The sequence below is a fragment of the Oryctolagus cuniculus genome, chromosome X (genome assembly GCF_964237555.1).
Source record: "Oryctolagus cuniculus chromosome X, mOryCun1.1, whole genome shotgun sequence".
Taxonomy (NCBI): domain Eukaryota; kingdom Metazoa; phylum Chordata; class Mammalia; order Lagomorpha; family Leporidae; genus Oryctolagus; species Oryctolagus cuniculus.
Window position 1 is genome coordinate 58,322,118 of NC_091453.1, and position 25,211 is coordinate 58,347,328.

A 25,211-nucleotide genomic window follows, 5' to 3' on the forward strand; every position below is an offset into this window, starting at 1 on the left:
CCCATTCTACATATAATCTCCTTGGAATAGAATCAAGGCTCTCAAACAAAGGGAAATATACTTACTGCACATACCGAAGCAAGCAATTAGAAAATGTCAATAGCTAATTGTGAAATTTTCAGACTATAAATTCACTATAGGTATAACCTTTCATTCTGCTTTACAGACTTCAATTAGTTTTAATTACTCAATTTTGTTTCATTTATAATTTTTATGTCTAAGTGCAAGTAGATCACTGATGGGAAAACTTTTAAAAGTAACTTTAAGCAGGATGGAAGCTATTCTAATTATTTTTAAACACAACCCTGAAAATAATCAACACTCTATATATTTTCAAAAATAAAACTATAAAATGGATTTATTTAAATATCCAACTGGGGCAAATATTTGGCACAGAATTTAAGATACCACTTGGGAAAGCCATATCTGCCTGACTTTCAGTTCTAGCTCCTCTTCAAATTCCTGCTTCCTGCTAGGCTTCCATCCTAGAAGCCAACAGATGACAGCTCAAGTAGTTGTGTACTTGTCACCCCAGATTGATAAGCTAGGTCCTGGGCCATTCTGAGCTGTTGTAGGTATTTGGGGAATTAACCTGCAGATGGAAAGTATCTCTCTCACTTCTCTCTCTCTCTCTCTCTTTCTCAAATAAAATGAAAATAAAATAAAATAATAAAACACCTATCTGTATCTAATACATGAAAACTAATATACATGTGAGTTACTAGTTAACTGAAAGAAACATTGATTATAAACATAACAACCTGAGAATTTAGAGAATTTCAAGAATTACTGAAATATAGATAAACAAACTTCACAAGGGCAATTGTTTTTACTGTTGTTATATAGTTTTTTCTTCATTTTTCCATATTCACATTCAATCAGTAACCCTTCTTTCATTACAATGCACTGCTGCATCCATCAAGATTGCAAAAGAAGGAGAGAAGACCAGATGTTTACAATCTCTTTAAGATGATTCAAACCTCTGTAAATAATTGAAGAACAGGTAAAATGTGGGAACATATGTGTAAAGAGAAATTAGCTCAGCTGTGACTGGGCAGATCCAGGGAAGGTTTCACATAGGAACTAGCATTTGACAGATCTTGAAAGACAAAGTGTCTCCAAATACAGAATGGAGGGAAGTGTATTTTCCAGGCTGGTCACTAGCATTGGAAAAAAAGAGAATGATGAACATTCAAGGTACAGTATGGTTTAAATAGCCATTGCCCATGAAGGTGAGAGGGATGAAATGTTGCCTACTTGTATATTGGGGAAAACAAGCAGATAAGCATGCATTTATGAAATAGCCTGCACTATGAAATGAGTCATTTTAGAAAATGTTCCAGGTTTCTAGGGTGAAAGGGTTATTTCACATGCTTTCTGAGTACCTACTCTGTGTTGGATAAACAGGCAATCCCCAACGTAAGACTGACATTGATTTTTCTGAGTTTATGGTAGTGTGAAGATGATATGCAGCCAGTAGAAAGTATATTTTGAATTTTGATGTTTTCATGGGATTTCAATATTCTGTATGATATTTCCTCACAATGTTGGTAGTGTCAGGGATTCATAGTTCCTAGGGTAGGAAACCAATACTCTGCAATAATACTAGGTTGTTAAACTACGAGGTTTGATAGGTTAGGTGTATGAAATGCATTTTTGGCTTACGATATTTTCAGTTTATGATGAGTTTTCCAGGATGCATCCCCACTGTAACTCAAGGAGCGTCTGCACAGAGAATTTTCCAAAGGCTAAATATTTATCTTACCATTTTGAGGTGATAGATTGACAGCAATGAGCACAGAATGCAGTTTTTCTTCCTATCTAAGATTTATTCTAATAGAACTTGACAGGTATATTAGCTCACATGCAATAGCAAAAATATCATAGACTGGATGGCATAAACAAAAGAAACTTATTTTTGTACCATCCTGGGGGCTAGAAGTCCAAGATCAAGGTTCTAGTCAATTTTGTTTCTGGTGAGAGCTCTCCTCTTGGTTTGAGTATGGCCATCTCCTGCTGTGCCTTCAAATGGTGGAAAATGTCAGAGATCAATCCTTCTGCAGTTCCTTCTTATAAGTATTGTAATCCTATTAGACCAAGGTCCCTCATCATCTGGCTCTAACTACCTCCCGGAAGCTCTATCTCCCCCAAATCGTCACATTGAGGGTTTGGAATTCAACATTTGAATCCCTGTGACATGCAAATATTCAGTCCATGAGAACTGGTGATCCGATATATTTTATCCGAATCAGTATCAAAACTCATCTGCATGTTCAGTATACAATTTTCTTTTGCGAGTAGCCAGAACTTTCATCATATGCTCAAAAACATAAGTGACACAAAAGTATAGAAACCAATGTAATATAGGAATATGGCTTGTGCCCCATGAAGAAATAGCTCTAGTATAATTGAGATTAATAAACACTTAGAATGACCACATTCTATTTTTCTATGCTCCATTCATCTGGCTACATATAATACCTCAAGCCTCAACTTAAATTATATCTTCTGAGTGACTGTTCCTAATCACTTTATTCTAAGGTGGTTTCCTTCTATCCCATTTCTAATATAGATGAGTTCTTTTTTTCCCCCATTGTATTTTGTTCTGGTTAGTGTTTGTATGAAAATTTTGATTTTTGCATATTCATTTTGTAAGCAGCTCCTTTGTTGAATTCTATTTTTTTTTTTTTTAATGGCTTTTGCTGGCACAACGGCTCACTAGGCTAATCCTCCGCCTTGCGGCACCGGCACACCAGGTTCTAGTCCCGGTCGGAGCGCCAGATTCTGTTCCGGTTGCCCCTCTTCCAGGCCAGCTCTCTGCTGTGGCCAGGGAGTGCAGTGGAGGATGGCCCAAGTGCTTGGGCTCTGCACCCCATGGGAGACCAGGAGGAAGCACCTGGCTCCTGCCATCGGATCAGCGCAGTGCGCCGGCCACAGAGCGCCGGCCGTGGCGGCCATTGGAGGGTGAACCAATGGCAAAGGAAGACCTTTCTCTCTCTCTCTCTCTCACTGTCCACTCTGCCTGTCAAAAAATAAATAAATAAATAAATAAATAAATAAAATGGTTTTTTACTTTGATTTTCCTGTTTTGATCAGGTGTAAACATACTGGTGTATCAGTTATAGAAAATAATGCAATTTATTTTACTTTTTTATGTTCATCAAATATTTCTTTCTGTTCTGTAATGTGATAGCTAGCATTTCTAGACCAGATGTAAATTGTAACGGGTTTGATTTACTTATTCACCACTGGGCGTGATGCATATTTTCTATTAGAGACATGCATTTAATTTTGTTAAGGAATATACAAATTCCTATGTTTTGAAATGGCTTAAAGGTCAGAAATTGATTTTTAACTTTTTCTAGTAACTTTTAGAAATTTATTTAAATTGCTTTTTTCTTTCTTGATATATGAAATGTAGTGAATTATACTAATGGATATCCTTAAATGGTTTCATATTTATATTTTAAAATAAATCTATTTAGGAATGATTAAAAATTAAATATTTTCCTCAATCTTTGTTCTATATTTTATATTCTGTTTGTTTGTTTTATACAGTATCTAATCTAAACCCTGTAATTCTTTGATTTACTTTCTCACCTGTTTTGTTTAGCACTCTTCATGAAAGCGGTTCTGTCTTGCTCACTCTTTTATCACGAGTGTCTATACCTAGTAGTTATCATACAAATATTTTTTAAAATAATTAACACAATAATAATGGATGAATGACAGGGCTTAGGTTATACCACAATCACTCTGTCTCTTTTGACTTCTACGCAATTCTTTCTTCTCTTGGTAATTCAGTTAGGCCTATGTTACACCTTTGGATTCTGTCCCACACTTCTTAGTTGTTCTGTTTTTCTTTCTTTTTCTATATCTCAGTTTGGAAAGTTTATACTAGAATGAGGAGGAATTCTTTTAGTGCTATGGGAAAGGTTTTTAATATTACCCTCTGTGGAAATCCCTCTGCCTGGAAAACAGCCTCTTGTAATACAGAACGTTCAGTGTTCTTCCACCTACTGCTTCACTCGCAAAATGCCTGCAATAGCTGTGACAGGGCCAGGCCCAGGTCAGGAGCCAGGAACTCAGTCTGAGTTTTCCAATTCTCCCTCCTGGGTGACAGAGACCCAATCAATTGAGCTATCAACTGCTACTTTCCAGGGTGTGCATCAGCAGAAACTGGAATTGGAAGGGGAGCCATGGCTCTAACCAGGGTGCTCTGACAAGTTGCACCTTATGCCTTTCTGATGCATATAGCAGAGTCATGCATTTCTTTTGTTTATCCTTAACCTTTTTAAGATATGTTACACGTGTAGTGATCAGTAATAAGTAGTTTTTCTTTTAGATAATTATCTTATTAGCCGTATCAAACAAGAAAAATGTAGAATTGTAAGGTAGTTTCCTATGGAACAACTAATAGGTTTCCCTTATGGTTTCTCTTTCTTTACCGGATGTATGCCACAACCCATTTTCCTGTCTGAATTATAATAATATACCTGAAATTAAAATTGAAAATTGTAAACTATTGCTTTTATCCATAATTACAAATTTATTTCTAGTTTTAACTTAGTAATTTAATCTCTGATTCAGAACTGCTTTGAAAGTAGTAAAATGAGTTTTTAAACTTGATGAACATTGTAAAATAAATAATCAATGATTCTAAACAGTTGATATTTTCCCCATGTGAATTACCAAAAATAGCAAGAATTGGATCATTCCAGTAAACACAATATTTTTGAGGCAGAACATTTCTTCATAGAAATATTTCTTAATAAGATAATTAAATACTTTTAGAGCAGAAAAATAAGAATTGTATTATATAGAAATAACAAATCACAAGCAACAACCAAGTATGTATTTCTCACCTGGATGCCAGAATATTTTTCTCCTCGCTTTGTGTGGTATCATCTACTCACTTTACAAGCAACAATTTTACTATTATTGGAACCCTTTCCGCTATACATATGTGAGCTGAGCCAAGTCCTTAATTATAGGCTGTTTCTCTTCACAGGAGCCTGACAGAAGAACCATTTTTTCCAGATAGACTGTTTAAGGAGAAATATTGTTGTTTGCCAAAATGATGGGACGCAGAATATTGCAAGGTTGACTGAATTTTCTGCTTTCAACAGATGCCTATAGCGGTAATCATGAAGAGTAGGGGGTGCTTGTCTAACTATTGCCAAATTAAAAAACAAATGCAGACCTAGGCAAGGAGAGACTTTATTTATTTATTTATTGACAGGCAGAGTTAGTGAGAGAGACAGAGACAGAGAGAAAGGTCTTCCTTCCGTTGGTTCACCCCCCAAATGGCCGCTACTGCCGGCGCGCTGCGCTGATCCGAAGCCAGGAGCCAGGTGCTTCCTCCTGGTCTCCCATGCGGGTGCAGGGCCCAAGCACTTGGGCCATCCTCCACTGCACTCCCTGGCCACAGCACAGAGCTGGACTGGAAGAGGAGCAACCGGGACAGAATCCGGCTCCCTGATCGGGACTAGAACCCAGGGTGCCGGTGCCGCAGGCGGAGGATTAGCCTATTGAGCCGTGACGCCGCCTGATGCATTTTCTCTTTTTAAATGACTTATCAGACTGTACAGATTCTATGGGTTCCCTTCATTAACTTTTCTTCTTAAATGTTTCTTTTACCAGATGCTTAACAGAGTGGGACCAAGTGACTCCTTTGGTATACCTTAGATGTACTGAATAGCTCTGTAGTTGGATTCTATAAGATTTTGTTTCTCTGTATTCTGCTCTATAAAAATTGTTGTGTTGGTTTAGATGCTATTTTCTGTTATCTGGGAATATTAACATAGTAAACAAAAAAAAAAAAAAAAAAAAAAAAAAAAAACATAGTAAACAGTATTTTTTAATACATAATCTTAATTATACATCAGAAAGTGATGTGGTGTATACTGAATAATTTTATTTATCCGACTTTTTCACTAAAAATCTTTAGGGGTAAAATTCTGATATAAATAAGGCCCAAAATAATTACTATTTCTCTATTCTCCCAGTGGATCTAAATATCCAGAAAAATGGGTTCTTCAATAGAGACCTATTAGGGAGAAACTGTGGAAAATGGGAAAATCATCTACTGTTTGAAAAGATTTGGGCATCTTATCTCATTTATTCTATTCTCGTTCACATGCGTCTTAAATTAGAATTAAAATTATTGCATAATCATCTCTTCTAAATGCTTTAAAAACCTTACATTTATTTATTTGAGTAGCAGAGATACAGAGAGAGGCAGAGAGACAGGGAGCTCCTACTCTCTGGTTTACTCCCCAGGTACCCACAACAACCAGTGCTGATCGAGGCTGAAGCCAGGATCCTGGAACTCAATCCGGATATCCTACATGGGTGGCAGGGGCTAAGCTACTTGGGTCATTACCTGCTGCTTCCCAGGGTGTGCGGTAACAGGAGGCTGGAACTAGAAGTGAAGCCATGATTTGAAGCCAGGTGGGTTATGGGTGTTCCAAATGGCAACTTAACAGCTAGATCTAATGTCCACCCCTGTAATTATATCTTATCACACTCCTAGAATGAAATTTATTTATTTTATTGAGGAAAAAGTTATTTAAATTATCATAATCACAGATACACTGTGAGTATCTGAGATAACAATGACATTGTTTTATTTGCTTTAAAAACTGAATTTTAGTACAACTAAGCTACTTTGGGAATTTACCCTTTTTGCAGAACAGAAATTACCATCTGTCTTTGCTTTGAATCCTTGTAAGTCACCATCTTTTAAACCACAAAATATATTTTGGGTCATGTAAAATATGACTAGTTTGGAAAGAGTGACACAATGAAATTAAATTTACTTTAATGCAGTCCAGATATCATTGTGCCACATTCTCTTCTTTTGTCATGTATATGCTGTCTAGAAATCTATTAGAGAAACATTTCAACAGAACAAGGATGCTGAACATTTTAGCAATTGCTCTAGTGTGTTTCTAATTTTATAAAACACTAATTGCTACAGAAATTTAGTGATTGAAACCTGTGTCTGTGATGTGATCTAATGATTGGAACATTACACTTACTTAAGTGAGACCTGATATCTGATTTCATCACAACTAAGTAATCTTAAGTGATTTAGATCATAAGGGGTGCTTGCAATATACTTTCTTAATCCTGTTTCTCAGAGATCCAACTGCAAATATGGATTTGAGTCTTATCATTAGAACCCAGAATGAAGTGGTAACTGATTTCTTTTCAATCTATATTATACATTTAAAAAAATTAACAAAATATAAAACTCCATTTTTTCCTTTATATTCAAATATCAAGAGAAAAAAAAGCAGAGACCACTGAGGAGACAAATATTTTTAAAATTTAAAAAGTAGAGGCCAGCATTGTGGTACAGTTGGTTAGGCCTCCATCTGCTGCACGTGCATCCCATATGGGCACCATTTCGAGACCTGGCTGCTCCACTTCCAATCCAGCTCTCTGCTATGGCCTGGGAAAGCAGTGGAGGATGGCCCAAGTCCTTGGGCCCCTGCACCTGGGCTGGAGACCTGGAAGAAGCTCAGGGCTCCTGGCTTCAGATCAGTGCAGCTCTGGCCATTGTAGCCATTTGGGGAGTGAACCAGAAAATGGAAGACCTCTCTCTGTCTTTCTTACTTTCTGTCTGTAACTCTGCCTCTCAAATAAATAAATAAATCTTTAAAAAAAATTTAAAGTAATCAGTTAAATAACCAAGTGACTGGTAACTGAGATTTACTCAGAAAAGTGTTTTTGCTCAGCTGCAACTCATACTTATGAAAAGCAAGGAACAGATAAGGAGACACTGACTTAAAGTCACGTCTTCTAAGAATCTTTGTATTTATTTGTCTGTTTGAGAGGCAGAGACACAGGAAGAGGGAGGTACAGATGGAGATGTAAATGAGAGAGAGAGAGAGAGAGAGAGAGAGAGAGAGAGAGAGAGAGAGAAGGAGAGAGAGAATGTTTCCAGCTGCTGGATCACTCTCCTAATGGCTGCAAAGGCCAGGAGTGGGCTGTGTCAAAGCCAGGAGCCAAGAACTCAGTCTAGGTTTCCCAAATCAGAGGCAGGAAACTGATCACTGGAATCCTCACCACTGCCTTCCAGGGTGTCCATTAGCAGGAAGCTGGGGTCAGTAACCAAAGCCAGGTATAGACTACAAGTACTCTGATTAGACACACAGGTTTTTTAACTAATGTGTTAATCACAAGGGTAAACAACTACTCTAAAAGGCCTTTGGAAAAGAAATTTTTTGTAAGAGTTTTAAATAAAGTAGAGGTGAATAGCCTATATCATTTTAGGGAAAGATACTGTTTAGTTCCAATATAGTGATAGAGAATCCTAGAACTGCAAGTTACCTGTTTCTAGAAAGAAGACTATTTTAATGCAGCCAGAATATAATTTCTTTTAAAGAGAGTGAAATAAGAGCACCTACCATCTGGTATTGGCAACCTTGTAATTCTTTCCTCAAAATATTTTATCTCATCACGTTTGTATTGCTGTTATGAGCTCCTTACATAACACAGAGAATTAGAAGCTTGTAGCTACTGGAACATAGAAATACATGAGGGCACTTAAAAAGTTCATAGAAAAAAATGGTAATAAAATAATTCATTTAGGTGCATTTTTTCCAACTCACACATAGTTTTTTCATAACATGCATTTTCCTTGAACATTTTTGAAGATACCTCGCATGCATGAATTTAAAATATTTACACCAAAATAAATATGTTTTATTCCATTTTTCATGAACTTTTTGAAGCCCCCTCTATATAATTTCATTATGTATCGGATCAGTACAAATCTTTATAATACTGCAGTGTTATTTCTTGATTATTTATCAAACAATTCACAGTCCTGTGCCATAATATCAACATTCCAAACATCTTTTCCAACATTGGTCAACTATCAACATGATATCCTGAGACAGCAATAGAGACCTTGGAGGACAGCTTCATGAAAAAGTGCCTATGCATATTATTTTTTTAAAAAGATTTATTTGAAAGAGTTACAGAGAGAGAGGAAAGGTGGGGGGGGGGTAGAGACAGACAGAGATAGCTCTTTCATCCATTGCTTCACTCCCCAATTGGCCGCAATGGCTGGACCTGCACCAATCCAAAGCCAGGAACCAGGAGCTTCTTCTGGGTATCCTACACTGGTGCAGGGGCCCCAGGACTTAAGCTATCTTATGCTGCTTTCCCAGGCCATAGCAGAGAGCTGGATCAGAAGTGGAGCAGCCAGGACTCGAACCGACGCCCATATGGGATGCTGGCACTGCAGGCGGCCGCTTTACCTGCTACACCACAGCGCTGGCCCCAGTGCCTATGCATATTAAAATGATAGCATTGATTCCTGTATGTTTTTTTAAAATATTTTATTAATTTATTTGAGAGGTAGAGTTACAGACAGTGAGAGGGAAAGAAAGAAACGTCTTCTGTCCACTGGTTCACTCCCCAGATGGCCGGAATGGCCGGAGCTGCGCCGATCCGAAGCAAGGGGCCAGGTGCTTCTTCCAGGTCTCCCACTCGGGTGCAGTGGCCCAAGGACTTGGGCCATCTTCCACTGCTTTCCCAGGCTATAGCAGAGAGCTAGATCGGAAGAGGAGCAGCCAGGTCTAGAACCCGGCGCCCATATGGGATGCCGGCGTCTCAGGCGGAGGATTAATCTACTGCGCCACAGCACTGGCCCCATCCTGTATGTTTTAATTCATTGATACTTTCTGTTTGCTTGTCCCCCGTTCTTTCTGGTTCTTTTACCTGATTATTTAATATGTAATTTGATTGAAGACTAGACATTTTTACTCATGCAATCCATGGCTCTTTCCTTTTACCTAGTACAAATTATGAACCCCATAGATTAGCTGTCAGCAGTTGAAGTTTTACCACAACACAGGGAAACAAGAAGGTGGTAACACCGTTTTTACTGATGAGACAATTGACACGCAGAGATCTAATTATATGCCTGTGGTGATATAACTTACTGGAAGAAGAACACAACCCAAAACTCTTAAATATTTCCACTTCTAGTCCATTGTTTGATGCTGTATTCCTCATTTTCTTATTTACTATCAGGAAGTATGATTCAAACTTCAGAAAACTTATTCTGCCATTTCAACACCTCCCCTATTTTTTGCATTCCCTTGAATAGAGATCTGGAAAAAAATAACCAAAAGACTAAATAGAATAATTGTAATATTAAATGTCATTTTTGGCTCAGTGTTTAAGGCAGCAAACATATAGAAATAAACAAATCAGAAAATGAATAAATGCATGATAAATTAAAAGATTAAAATCAAGAGATCCTTAATGATAAAGTCATCAATAGTATCTGATTAGTTTCTATTTCTTCTTGTTTTCTAAAATAGTAGCCTGTTCTGACTCCACTATATACAAATTTATTTAAAATAAAATTGGTAAGATGATTGAAATATGCTTAACAACTAATTACCAATATAGTTAAGTCTCACCTGCATTCATGAAATGTACTGCAAAAATTTAGCATGTGTAAGACTGCTGTAATCTCAAAAGCTTAGAATATGCAAATATAATCATTATTTTAGGTAACTGAAAAGAAAATATTGGATATAGTTCTTTTTGGCAGGTTTAATATTAGATGATTAATAATGGAAATGTGGCAGCATGAACCATCTAAATGCTTTGCGTTTTTAGGAATCTTTCAAGTAAATGATCCTTTCCTAATAAGAAGTGCCCCGTAGGCCCAGCTGCAATAATTATTATTTTCATGTGCATGACAGAGATTACATGGCATTTAGCCTAAATTCAGAAAGTTTTTTTTCTTTAAAATTTAGGTAAATGCCCCCATTGACCCATTTACTGAGGTGTGGGAGGCCCTTGAAGTCAGTCAAGCATTGTAGAGATTTGTGTAAAAGACATATGTGACCACTGGGAGCCATTGGGGGATTAGTTTAGCATGGATTTTGTGAGCAATTTATTCAAGACCTTATTCTCATTCACACAAGACTGCTCAACAAGACACCTTTGATTCTCTGGAATCAAAAGGTGAATAGCATGTAAATGGCATTTAGTGCTTAGGTAGTCTGTACCCTCGAAATCCCCTATCTTCTATTATTTGATTAATATTGGGGAAAATACAAAAAAGCATGTACACGGACAGTGACTGCTTTTAAGTTGTGGATGAAACTGGGTCATTCCTGAACTAATTTAACTCATCCATTTTACAAATTATTTTTCCTCACCGTCAAACTTTTGATAGACCACAAAAAAGAAATTTCTGGTAGTTTACATTTTAGAGACACTAACATTGAAATTGAAAACCAAGGCAACTTTAATAGAAAAAATATATTTAGAAAGGGCTTAATATTATGGCATGTGTTTCTCCACTGTAATAGGCTACACTGTTGCCTGTATCCTTTTGTTAATTAATTATAGCCATGTTCCCAAGGTCAGAATCCTAGTCCTTTCCTATCTACATTTGAAAGAGATAAAAACAGATCCTGCCTTGAACCCATGTTCATTTACACTGTTTTCTGCTTACTTGAATCATTTTAGTATTCAGAATTTTATTTGAAAAAATTTTGTTTACCTACTCTTGCTATGAAGTGGGATTCTCAGAAGGAATCAGACCTGTTCCTCACTTTTAAAACTCTCAAAATCTAACCGGAGACAAACACCTAGAACAGTGCTGCACAGTGTGATAGAATCAATATGCCAAGGACTCCAAGGGCACAAGAAATGACATCTGTATATCTGTTACTCTGAAGGCAGTATCTCCATATAAAGGACAGCAATTAAACCCCCAAACAAAGGGTAATTGGTGGCTAGGAGCATGAAAGGGAGATCTCACTGGATAGGGAGAAAGTACACGTGAAGCTACACATGTATAAAAATGATTATGGTTCAGACAATAGCTAACAGGACCACTATAGTATACATGAGAAAAAGTGGCATGAGAGAAGTCTAAAAATTAACCATAGTCTTGTCTGTCATTCTAAGTGACAGTGAATAATTTTCAACGAAGGACTGAAATAGGCATATGCCTTTGAGAAAGATTTCTTTGTTGACACGAAGCAGGGTAGACACGGAGGCCATGAGTAGTGCAAATTTGTGTTGGCAGGTGACTTAAACTGGTTTAGAAAGCATTGATGCTGTCTGTAGATATATATGAGAGGACTTCAGAAAGTTCACGGAAGAATAAAATGAGTTTATTTTGGCCCAAAATTTTGTATAATATATGGAATTTGCATGTTTTGGAAAAACTATGCATGGATTTCAAAAAAGTTTTGCGCCAAAATATGATTATCTTTTCATTCTATTTTCCACAAACTCCTTGAAGTACTCTCTATATCGGCCATGTGAAATCAGGGGAGAGGATATAACTGACAATTATTTCAGATGTAGAATTCATCAATCTAATATTCTTTACATGAGAGAGTATGTTCTAAAGAGATAGGTTTAAAAGTTCCTTGGGATGTCAATTCTAGATTTTCAAACTGTTGGCATCTCTGTTCCCATTTCACAGTTCTATCTCACTGTCACCAAATGGCAGTGTATAAATATGGTTGCAGATATTAGCAATTTTTAACTTTTTTCTAGATCAATGTACAAATGATAGCAAATGACCTGCATTTCCCTACTTGACTCAATTATGATGTTACATATTTGAAGATGTCATATATTTACAAATGTGATGGTGAATACTCCTCCTGATATCATGGTTTTCCAAAATTTCATGCACCATTCCCTTCTTAAAAACCCATCTTAAAACACATTTCTGGGACAGATTTATCACTTTTTTGGGATGCCTTTTCCTTGAATTTTTCAGTTTGTAGTATTGGATTTACATGAGGCTTATAATTGTTGTTTTGTTTTTCACTACCCTAAAAACCACTGAATGTAGTAATTTGCTCATCATTAACCATCACTTAGAGAACCTCCATGCAAAGTAATGTGTAATTATCTATACTGAGCTAGGCTCTCTTTTAGCTTTTCTACTTAACTAAATTTTAACCTTTCTTTTGTTTCTTTGGAATCCACTACTGGTCATAATATATGTTGGAAATTTTCAAATTAGAGTCTAACAATTTCCTTTATACTCCCTTGGATTGATAGAGCAGCAAAGTCTTACTAGAACAAATTTCATTGTGTAGAAAGGACCTCTTGGATAGTTATTTATGCAGATCTAGAAGTAGATTCATTTTTTGCTTGCAAGCTGGTCAATTCCTTTCTAAGCTATCTCTTTTAATACTTTATCAAAATAGAAAATGAAAACAGAGTATGCTATGACTTAGAGTGTTTCCAGCTACAAGTTCAGTGGGCATATGGTTTGCCTTCCAAATTATAGCAGGGAACTGTTCTAACAAATGTTTTCCCACTGTATATCATGGACCTTCATTGCTTTAGCAGCCAAATCCAGTTACTTTACTGCCCACTGTCTGACTTTTAGCCTTTAGACATATATTTTATATTTTTGTGTGGTACATCTTACAGAAATATTTTGTATTAAATAATGTTTGGATAGCTATCATAGCAGAGAAATCTCCAAAATAAGTGGTTTAACACCTATCTAAGGTAAAAACAAACAAACAAACAAAAAAAAACAGAGGCTTTAGGGCAGCTGACTGCTCTTGTACAAGTGGTTATTCAGGAAGCCAAGTTCCTTATATCATGTTACTCCTTTGTCTTTAACACATAACTTCTGCAACCATTGTGGACGACAGCATGGGTGGCCATAGTGGGAAGTTTCCATGGAACAGACTTGGAAGTAGTACTCAATACATTCACTAGCATTCTATTATCCGGAAATCAAACAGAAGGTCACGTTTAGGCAAGGAATGCTAAGAAATGTAGTAAATCTGTGTTCTCAGGAGAAAGTAATGGGTTTGGTGAGCACATATTATTAATATTTGTCACTTCGGGAAACTGACTTTAAAAGATTTATTTATTTATTTAGTTTATTTTATGTGAAAGGCAGAACTGTCAGAGAGACAGGGAAAGACAGAGAGACATCTTCTATCATCTGGTTCACTCCTCCAATGACCAAAACAGCTAGGACTAGAGCAGACTGAATATAGGAGCCAGGAACACCACCAAGTTCTCCCACATGGGTGCCAGGGAAATAGGTATTTGGGCCATCATCTGCTGCCCTTCTAGGCACATTAACAGGAAGCTTATTTGAAATTGTAGCAGCCAGGACTTGAACCAGCACTATAATAAGGTATGCTGATGTCACGAGAGGTGGCTTCATCCACTATGTCATAATGCCAGCCCCAGGAAAACTTTTTATGTTTTAGAAACATCATTTTTGTTACACCATCCCCAACTGGCTCCACTTTTTGAGCTAAGTACTAAAACAAAGATATACTTTTATTTGCTTTATCTTCACCTGTGACTCTTGTTATAGGGGCTGGAGGGAGACACCCTCTTCCTGGAGCAAGCTGAGAGGAGTTTGTGGCAGCACATGTCACTGCTAATATTGCATGAGGGAGAACCTTAAAGACCACGCTGACTTTGAGTCTGCCCTGGAGAACTAGTGGGGGGCAGGGTTGGGGGCAGGGTACCCACCCAGTTCCCAGAGGGAAACCATATTGTCTTCATCCTATCCCCCACAAGGGTGCCCAGCAATTAGAGAGGCAAAAGCAAAATCGTAATAAGGCAAGTAGAGGCGGCTGTGGCTCCAACATGTGCAACTATAGGATTTTATAAGAGGAATAAATCTGTGGTTCTCCACTGATTTCTAGTATGGCCAGGCAGCTTAACAGGGGGCAAGTCACCAACTTAAGGCCTATGATGCACTCCTGTCCCCTCACTCTATCATGGACACCTGGACTCAAACTGCCAAGGAGGAGCGCCAATAGGCAGCTGGCTCTCGAAATGCCTTGGCTCTCTGCCGACAGAGAAGGTTCACAGGGTTGGGAGCACTCCATGCTGTGACTGTGGGAATCCTGTGGCTGATTGATAGGGAGTGGGGCGTAGCTGGGTCTCTGAGCAATCACTGTGTCCTGCTTCATGGGCTCAGAGTTGGCTGAATGCCTGGGGTGGGTCATTGAAGAGGGTTCCATGCTCACACTGAGGACTGCAGAGATCCTTTGGGTGATTCATGCTCCTGTGTTGGGATGTGTAGCCACCATGGGCTCACCCTGTGCATTGATCACCTTGACAGAGAGGAGGTGAGGCTGTCATCACGCAGGCTTATCACTGCCCAAATGACAGTAGAGGAGTTCTACCATGCTCAGTGTGGAGTTACCCTGACTTTTGCCCCATCCTTGAGCTCTGGCCAGAGCTCCCTCACCCCACCCAGTTTGCATCTCTGGATACCCACTGAAGGAACAGATAGTTCACTAAGCCACAGAGGCATATTTCAAAGACAAAAAAGGACCAAGGAGAAAACCAACAAGTTTTTCCACAAATGCCTGGAAATACAGGAAACATGAACAAGTAAAATTCCTCCAAAAGAACACACCAACACTTCAATATTAGAATGTGAAGATTAAGAGATTGGTGAAATGTGAAGATGAAGAGATTGGTGAAATGCCTAAAATGGAATTCAAAAGAATTATTGTAAGATTATTCAATAACATAGAAAAGCAAATACATGAGTTAAAGAAATCCATACACAACCAGGAAGAAAAAAATTGCTGAGAGACAGAGATATTGAAGAGAGATGAAACTGTAAACTTAGAAATGAAGAATTCAATAGGTCAAACAAAAATACAGTTGAGAGACTTAACAACAGACTTGGTGTGGCAGAAGAAAGAATATCTGAGGTAGAAGAAAAATCATTGCAAATAGTTAGACCAAAAAAGAAGAAAAATTAGAAAAACTGGAAGAAGTGTTTGAGGTTTATAAGATACTATGATACTACCAAGCATACGCATCTTAGGAGTTCCTGAAAAGGTAGAAAGAGAGAATGGATTAGAAAGCATGTTCAGTGAAATAATAGCAGAAAACTCACCTAATTTAGAAGAAGATAGGGGCATCCAAGTATAGGAAGCACATAGAACTCCTACTAGAAACAACGAGAAATGCTCTTGACATTTACATATTACAGTTAAACTTCCAACAGGAAAACCTAAAGTAAAGGTTTTAAAATGTGCATGAATGGGTCAGCACTGCGGCACAGTGGGTTAAAGCCCTGGCCTGAAGCACCAGCATCCCATATGGGCACCGGTTTTTGTCCCAGCTGCTCCACTTCTGATCCAGCTCTCTGCTATGGCCTGGAAAAGCAGTAGAAGTTTGCCCAAGCCCTTGGGCCCCTGCACCCAGCGCAGTTCCAGCTATTGCGGCCATCTGGAGAGTGAACCAGCGGATGGAAGACCTCTCCCTCTGTCTCTACCTCTCTATGTAACTCTGACTTTCCAATAAGTAAAATAAATCTTTAAAAAAAAGAAAATATGTCTGCAAAAATTAAAGGACAAAAAAGAAGGAAGGAGGAAGATTGAGGGAGGGAGGTAGAGAGGTATGTTTATTTTCTTATAACTGTACCTATGAAATACATGAAATTTCTTCTCTTTATATTAATAAAAATAAAAAAGACCATAGTGAAAAAATAGTCAACTCTAGAATGATGTTTTCCTTTAACTTTATACATTAGAAATAATGGTGCTGCAGTTTTATCTACTTGTTTTAAGGGAAAACACCAACTTAATGCAGTGAAATAAAATGTATTTTTAGGAGTCCAAAATAACCTTGTACCCAAGAAAATATCTTTTCTAGCATTTCTTTTTTGGAAGAAATGTGTCTGTGAACTCAGCTGACCCTATTTCCAGTCCCCTTCACAGTGTGCTCCACATGGCAAATGCTTGGTAAATGATCCTTCATTATTGGAGATGACATTCCTAACATCTTGTGCTGACAACAAAGAACATAATTGTATAGTAATAGTCTGTTTCTGTATATTTATTTATTCAGACTATTTATTGATCACCCATTATGAGCCAAGTGGGTCACTCTTTTTTCCTAGGCATGTTCCAAATTGCCTATGTCAAAGGTATAACATGGCCTATGAAGGTGAATGTAATTCTCTAGGCTTGCTTTATTCAGTATAGGGGAGAATATTGGAGAAATTCAAAGCAGAACATTCACTGAGTAGCTTTTTTCATGTTCATTATTTTTATTTCATCTTACCGTATAGTACAATTACTTTGAAGATTTAGTAGGCTTAAAAATGACTGCTAGCAATTTGCTAAAATGTATATGAAGGAGTCTTCAAAAAGTTCATGATAAAGTGGAATTAAAAGGTAAGTTTGTTTAGGTGCAATTTGTAAAACATCTATTCATAGATTTTTCATAATATGAACTTCTTGAAGATGTCCTATATTTTTGGGTACCACTTACAGAAATGCTGTTTTGTTTGGTGTAGCACAGTAGGGAAGGAATCAGCATTTTTAGCAAATTCCTTAGATGCTATTGCAAAGATTTCTTGAATAATCCTTTCAAAAATAGTTATAAGCCTACAGATAGTCTGTTTATTTATTTATTCATTTATCTATTTAATTAATATAAACAGAACATATTTCATGTATTTACTAGATGCAATTCTAAGAACATACTTATATTTCTCTCCCTCCTACCCTCTTCCTTCCTGTCTTTTTTGTTTGTTTTAATTTTTGCATAACAGCACTTGTCTATATTTTTGTGGAGCTATGGTCTTTCTACTTTTTAATTGTTGAACACTACATTTAGTGGAACACTAACCCTGTGTTTATAAAGTGAATTGAGAGTATGGTATGTTAGATATTATGTTTTATGATAAGATACAATAGTGTGTGAACTAAATGCTGATAGTAAGTTATCTTTTAAAGGCCAATCATTTGTAGTATTCCAAATCAAGTCAATTGATAATTGCAGAGTTTTCTCCACTTCTACAGTTTTTCTACTGAGCTTTATTTAAATACATATTAGTCATATGGGATAGGAAAGAAGTCTTCATCCACTGGAAGAATACATGTTATGAATAAGTGTGATGAAAAACACATCCATATGCCCTACATTTGGGAATTTTACTTCTAAATCTATGTAGTAATGAAGTAGATTGTTAATTTACCTTTTCCACAAGTGAAAAGGGGGGAAAATGTAATAGTTACAGAAACAAAGTTTTTAGGGGCAGGAGCTGTGGCATAGCTGTGGTGCCAGTATCCCACCAAAACTGTTCGAGTCCCAGCTGTTCCAATTGGGACCCAGATCCCTATTAATGTGCCTAGGAAAACAGTAGAAGATGGCTCCCATGGTTGGGCCCCTGCACCCATGTGGGAGATCTGGAAGAGGCTCCTGGCTCCTGGCTTCAGATTGAGCCAACTTTGCTCTTTGTGACCATTTGCAGAATAAACCAGTGGATGGAAGATTTCTCTCTCTGTCTCTCTCTCTCTCCCTCTGTAATTCTGCTTTTCAAATAAATACATCTTTAAAAAATAAACAGATTTTAAGGATGGAAATGTAAATAATTTTAACATGAAAAATTAAATTTGTAGAAAATAGCTCCCAGTTTATACTAAAATAAGCATTGTTCTTCAATGTGTTTTTAAAAGCATATCATGGAATTCAGTTTCATTAGATTTGATATGGTTATCAAAGTAGAAACTAGTTAGGTAAAATAATCCTAATATGAAAAGCAATTTCCTCCAGAGACAATTTATATTTTTAATTATTTTATTTATTTTTCTAACAGATTTATCTTAAAAATATCAAAGCATTGACTTTAAAGCATGATAATGTGTGTACTAAATTATTCTGTATAAATCTCATGAGCACATAAATTGTATGTATTTGCCTTCTTCCTCATGGGAGACTAATTTTAACTACCATCCTTTCAAAATCCTTTTATTTGGTAATTAATAATAAAATATTTATACTACATGTTCTCAGTTTTGATTATATTGTTTATGATACATTTTAAAAGTTCATATTTACTATATTTTAAACTCTTTATTATTAAAATCTTATATATATATATGATAGAGAAGAGACAAATGAATCTTGATGTACCCATCGTCTAGTTTCAAAGATCATCAACTTATGACAAATATTTTTTCATATAAGTCTATGTCTTGTTTTCCTTCTCACTAGATTATTTCAAAGTCAGTCTCAAAAATTATATAATGTTTGGAGTTATTTTTTAAAAATTCACTCTTCCTGCGTTTTGAGTGAAGGGACTCATCAGATATTAGCAAATGTCTCAGTGAGCTATTCTGTCATTGGCCCACACATAGGTTAAACTCACATAAACATAGCAGTAAGGATTGCAGGTGTTCACTGTAACATTCATTCAACTTTTCTGTATACTGAAAATCACATATTAAAATATTGATACAATATTAAAAATCAAGTAAAATTCTTCATACTGACTGGTGTTTTGTGAAAGAGGCATATACTAGATTACACTGTATTGTAAAATAAAAATTATTCCACAATGTATAAAAAAGTGTAAAAAATAAGAGGTCATCTACTCCTTAATGGTAGCAGATACTTCTGTTCAATTACTTCTTAAATTATTTATTTATTTGAAAAGCAGAGTTACCAAAAAAGTCGGGGCAGAGGGAGAGAGATCTTCTATCCATTGTTTCACTTCCCAAATTTCTGCAACTGCCTGGACTGGCCAGGCTGAATCTAGAGCCTGAACTTCATGTGGGTCTTCAACGTGTATGCAGGAACCTAGGTATGTGGACCATCTTCTGTGCCTTTACAGTTGCTTTAGCAGGGAGCTGGATTGGAAGTGGAGAAGCCAGGACTCATGTGGCTCAACTGGCATGGTAAGGGAAGCTGTCATTGCATGTGGTAGCTTAACTTGCTGTGCCACAATGCTTGCTCCTAATTGGCTTTTTAAAGGAAGAAATATTTTCTCACCATTCATGGCAGCTCTGACATCAGCACTACCACCATCTGATCTCATCCACAGTCGTGGATTCAACCAGAATCCGAATGTTAATAATTTCCAAGATGATTTCTCTCTTGAGATTTCCTTTGTGGTAATACTTTAATTCCATTATATCCACCTCATGTCCTATTTGTATATTCATGAAATCGGTATTAAATCAAAGCATCTTCACTCTGAATTTTACTTATTTTGCCAACTGTTCAGGGTAGAAATCCAGTAGACTGCTAACTACTTTTCTTTCTTTCATCTCTTACCTCCATTTCTTTAACACTACTGATGGAATCTACATTTAAATATTTACATCATCTGTCTCCTCATTTACAACTTCACTGACATTACTTTATTCTAAATAGTCTTACTTTCGTGAAAAAAACCTACCTAATCAAATTGTATTTTTTAATTTTTTAAAGATTTATTTATTTATTTGAAAGTCAGAGAGAGAAGGAGAGGCAGAGAGAGAGAGAGAGAGAGAGAGAAAGAGAGGTCTCTCATCCACTGGTTCACTCCCTAATTGGCTGCAACTGCCGGAGCAGCTCCGATCCGAAACCAGGAGCCTGCAGCTTCTTCCAGGTCTCCCACGTGGATGCAGGGTCCCAAGGACTTGGGCCATCTTCCACTGCTTCCCCAGGCCACACCAGAGAGCTGGATCGGAAGATGAGCAGCCAGAACTCGAACTGGCGCTGATAAGGGATGCTGGCGCTGCAGGTGGTGGGTTTACCCGCTAGGCCACAGCACTGGCCCCTATTTTTATTTTTTAATATCAGTTCCCTCCAATCAGTCTTTCATTTTGCTTTCTTAGTGATATTTTAAAAATATACATCAGGCAGTATCAGTCCTGCTAAAGCTTCTTCAGTGAGTGCCTTCGTGTAGGGTAATGAGACTTGGTGAGACACGGCCTTGGATGACTTCCTAGTCCCATGTAAAATCCAGTTTCCCCTATGAACACATCCCTTGCCATATTTAACTACTGTACTGTGAGTGTGTCACACATTTTCTTATCCTCAAATCTTTGTGCGTGTCATTTACTTTCCAAGAAATGTCCTTGTCTACCTGCTTTTTTGCATCAATTTTCCCCTCAGGGACTTCACTATTGAGTCAGGATATTTCATCTTCACAGAAGAGTTCAAAATAACATACTCATCTCCACTGGCAATTTACATCTTTTTTTAAAAAAGGGCAACTTGCTGCTATTGATGGAAAAAAAAAGTCAAGGATTTTTGACCTTGAGCTTATTTTTTCAGATATGAACATTGATAAAATGTTATTTCTCCTTTTACAGATATATTGATGTGGAGGTATTAGAGATGAAGTGCCTTTTAGAAATTCACTTTCCTTCATAGTTTTTTATAGGTGAAACATTTCTCTAATTTGAGCGCAAGTTATTTAACATCTTGAATTTTCTTACATTGTCTGAATGGGTGGTGATTTGACTTCTCACTAACAATACAAAGTCCTAATTTGGATCACATCATGTCGAATGTTACTTGCCTGGTCCTCTAATTCATTAAACTTAGTTTTATTATCGAGAATACACCATAGCAACAAATTCTCAGTTTTTTTTTTTTTTGAAACTATGCTATTCATGACATACTTATACCTTTTGTGAAACTGATTGGGGTGGGATGCTAATGGTATTTTTCAATTGTGTCACTCATTAGAGGGGCTCTTGTTGACAATTTTCTAGCCAAATGAAGCTTCAATAACAACAGTGTTCAAGACTAATGGCGGTTATAGAAGAAGCAGAGATTTATAATTTAAACATGAAACATTCTGTCATTTTATATTAAAATCATATAGTTAGTGATTATAATTAAGTTTCTAATGATGTAAAAGAGTAATTTCATGTTGCTTTTAATACAAAAAAATCCTCTTAAACCTCAATGGCTTTACATGAAGTAAAAAAAGTACATATCTTGAAGTCTCATAGGTCTATCATAACTGATTATCCCATTAACACCTATTAAATACTGAGTTCCAAAAGCAGCTGTGCTAAGTATTGTGCAAATGCATTAAGCACTAATGGGAGTTAGTAAATCATATTTGGAGGGAGCAAATTTATTTAGATGCATACATTAGAGAATTCACAAATTTGGAAGCATGGAATAAAGTACTTAACTTTTTATTTTACCTCAAGCATTGAGAAGAAAATATCAGTTAGTTATGTAATTGAGTAATTTTGTTTCATCTTTATATTGACTTGCTAAACCAAGTGAATTCACATTAAATTCAATATCCTAGGTTGATAATTATAAATGTTCTTGAGTTATCTGTTGGGAAAAAATGAAGCTTAGGAGTTGCTCCTGAAATCATTAATCTGATTGAAGAGTTGGGTGAAGGGAACAGTCTTACAAACTTACATCATCATTCTGACAGCAGAATTGAGCTAGATCCCCTAAGAACCATGTTCTTATACAATGAGCTTTCACCTACAAGTCTCCATTCCTTTGTTGGTTTTTAGCACAATAAAATAATGATACAAAATTTAATCTAAATAATTTTTCCAATTCTAAAGGGTGACTGTATGACACACATATGTTAGTTTGTGTGGTTGCTATCGCTTTTTGCTTAATATCCAAACATTTCTTCCAGTGATGTCTTTGGTATCAAATATAAAAGAAAATTTGTCAAACATGAGAATGTAAAATTAATGCACAGATTCTTACAAAAGCATAGATGGATATAATAATAAAAATGAACATTTAAAATTTCTTTTATTAATAAACTATGTAATACATAGCTCAGGTTATATTTAAGTACTTGCTGATGAGTTGTGGAAACAAACATTTGTAGAAAATATGTCAAGTGATCTTCTATTGCTAGTTTATAAAAGGGAAATAGACTTGGAATAATATTATTTAATTTTGTCTCCTTTTTTCTGGAAAATTTTCTTTTCCAAAGAAAGTTTATTAATGACTTTCAGTAAGTGATGAACAACTGGATTTAGGAGGCTTATAGTAACCTTCTCAACCTTTAATTGAAATTGTAATCTTCCAAAGCTCTCAGGAGGAGAAATCTTCCTAATATAAGGTATCATTTTCAGTTCTACAAGTGAAGATTTGTTGCATTAAAAAAGCCTCATTCTTATGGGGGAAGAAGGCAAGATGAACTTTATGACTATAAAGCAATTAAGTGAAAATTAGATAATCACAAGGTGAGAAAAGCTCATTAATTAGAAGACCAGAAAGACACAGAAGGCTGCCAAAGATGAAAAACGTATGAAAAAGCATATATATGGAGTAGTCTTTATGACAGAGTCAACATTAATTGCAAATTACTAAATATTAGAGAAATGACATCTTTTTGAAAATACAAATTGATACATTTTTGGAAAATCGTGACCTTGTAAATCTTAGATCTGAGGAACACAATTTTCTATTCAATTTCTTTTCACTCCCTTTTCTTCTGTTCGCTTTAAAGGTCTCCTTAAGCAATAAAAAATTTTCTTCCTTATGGATATTAAAGAACATACACGTATTCCATTTTACATTAATCCTGTTTTAATAGAACTAACTCATTTCAGTATAAAAGGTCACATTTAAGAAACCAAAATGTGTTCTAAAGTAGTTATGCCCATGAATAATTCCAGACACTAGTTCAGAGGGTGAGAAAGGAAATGTATTAGTCTGTAAAATGTTGAGCTATGTTTCACTTAGCACCCTTGCAGAACTCTTAATGTTAAAAGCATATGGTGACAGTTTTTGAAGCTATTCCATTATATATTTACAAGCTAGTCCTATGAATTTCCTTAGCTATTAGTAAAATTATGTTTTAAATATTATTTAATTATAAGCATTATGAGTACCAGAAGAAACTTCAGGAATGCAAAGTAGTTAAAATTTTATTATGAAACAAGCAGTATTTAATGTTTTTGAAAAAATAGATCTTTCCTGGGAATTTTATTTCCCTGTCAACTCATGGAAGTCATCTCATCAGTAGAGACTGGCAGCAGGTAGTATCTCGTCACTAATTTTATTTTAACAAATTGATTTTTGACAAATTTGAATGATTTCACGTACTTGGTCCTCAATATTGAGTAATATAGAGTGTCATCAGAAATAATTAATTTTCAGCAACTTAACTATCATTAGCTCTGTGTTTAGTCAATCATCTCCTCCTTAGGGGGCATAGTGCCCTCTATTGGAACACATGGGCTGTGCTGTAAGATCGAGTCTAAGGTCTTCTTGAGAAGGAGGTGGGTAGGGACAAACACTTTAAAAGTACAATTTTCTCTGAGGAAACACTGTGAAAGAATATCTAGTAGCAGGCTTTATTTCCACTAGATTCTTGGAATAATATATCCATTCCTAACTGGTGGAAATAAAACATTTTGATAGCTGCTAAAATATTTATGAAAGATAAAGAATGCATTCTGATTATGTTAGGAATTTTGCTATTGTTAACATTTGATTTATTCCATAGTCTATAAGAAAACATACAATTAAGGTAGTCGAGTATAGAGCTGAATATTTTTTTCTGTTTGATTGTCAATTTAGTATTGTTATCACCTAGTGCTTTGCTTAAGAATTGCACCTAGAGATCAGATACATTCCTGTGGGAACATAAACCTACCACTCTGTTCAGCCTTCTCCATACCTCAGGTTTTTGTGGGCTACACCTCAGGTTTTTGAAGGCTGCAGCTTTGGAAGAATCTCTCTCTTCACTTTTGGGGGCGATCCACAACGCTAAGTCATGGAAGCCTCAACTGATGTGTCTAATGTTAAATAAGTCTGTATAAAGAAATAAAGCACAGACAGACACACACATATAAACACATGGAAGACGAAACAAATCAACCCCTAATTAAATGTAAACTACCATCATTTGTTATTGTTTTGAAAAATAAAACATGTATTGAAAACAAAACAAACCAAAAAAACTACACACTGACATTGTTCTACTTTTGTGGTGTACTGCCAAATGAAGCTGCACAGTGCAATATTACCAGATTACCACATGTCAATAATAGCAAAGGCAAGTGTCACATAAGTCTTTTGGGAAGCCAACAAATTCTCTAGAAGCATTATAAATAATTGAACTTGCAAGCTGTCAATATGTTCTTTAAGGAAATTTCAAAAAGTTAAACAGAACCTTCATGATTACAACATTGAGAATTTTAAAAAGTGAGTCATATTGGCCGGCACTGTGGCTCACTAGGCTAATCCTCCGCTTGAGGTGCCGGCACTCGGGTTCTAGTCCCGGTTGGGGCGCCGGATTCTGTCCCAGTTGCTCCTCTTCCAGTCCAGCTCTCTGCTGTGGCCTGGGAAGGCAGTGAAGGATGGCCCAGGTCTTTGGGCCCTGCACCCCATGGGAGACCAGGAGGAAGCACCTGGCTCCTGGCTTTGGATTGGCACAGTGCGGGCTGTAGCGGCCATTGGAGGGT